General features: G+C 54.7%; 1 protein-coding gene across 1 annotated transcript in view; it reads left to right on the forward strand.

Annotated features, from left to right (window-relative positions):
* The window catches only part of PDE2A (phosphodiesterase 2A), a 95281-nt gene that overhangs the window by 83892 nt on the left and 10541 nt on the right, over positions 1–848 (forward strand). The window lies entirely within an intron of this gene.

Below are 848 nucleotides of genomic sequence, written 5' to 3' on the forward strand. Positions count from 1 at the left end.
CTGGGTCAGACTCAGGAGTTGATGAGCGTGAAGCTGATGCTTGTTCTGACTCGCTGGTGCACAAGAGTTTAACCAGCCCATCCTTCTTTAGCCCTTTCTTCACATGTAGGCCTCTCTCTTTTGCCAGTTCCTTCAGTTCGGGCACAGTCATCCGGACATACGCGTCCGCCATCCTGGCTCTCTACCCTATCCAGTCGACCCGATGCCAAATTAGAAATTGTTTGCTCAAGGGATTCCAGTGACTCTATTCCTTTTCCCAAATTATGCCTCAAATACAGCAGGGTATTCGGATCCCACCGCTACCACCACGTGGCGGGCCAGTAGGGGGCGCCCCTGCGTTGAGCCGCCCACCACTCTGCGCCCGACCACCTTCCAGGCTCCGAGTGCCTCCCTGGGGTGCCTCCCGTCCGGCCGACCCCTTCCCTGGAGCACCCCCGCTAGCCTGGGGGTCCCGCTGCCACCATCCAAGGCTCTGGACTCACTTCTGGCTCTGCGCACCTTGGAAAACACAGGCCTGATCGTCCAATGGGTGCTAGACCCAGTACAGGCACTTGGGGCACTTCCCCAAGTCAGGGACTATTTAGGAAGCCTCCCTTAGTCCACCGACCTAAGGGGCCTCCTTGGCATAATTTAGACCCACCCCTCAATAAGTCTCCCACACGGGTCACAAAGGAGAACTTTATTGATTACAGGGGTAGGGCGGAAACAGGGTAAAAGGTAGAGCAATATCATAGAAATATTACAGGAATATCAGAGGAATCCCATAGAGCAAACCAGGGTGGCTGAGGTAGCCGTTTCAACACGCATCTGAGGTACTGAAGCTAAATATCTGATCGGATCTCGAGTAG

This window comes from Alligator sinensis, unplaced genomic scaffold (assembly GCF_000455745.1).
Source record: "Alligator sinensis unplaced genomic scaffold, ASM45574v1 scaffold1931_1, whole genome shotgun sequence".
Classification (NCBI taxonomy): domain Eukaryota; kingdom Metazoa; phylum Chordata; order Crocodylia; family Alligatoridae; genus Alligator; species Alligator sinensis.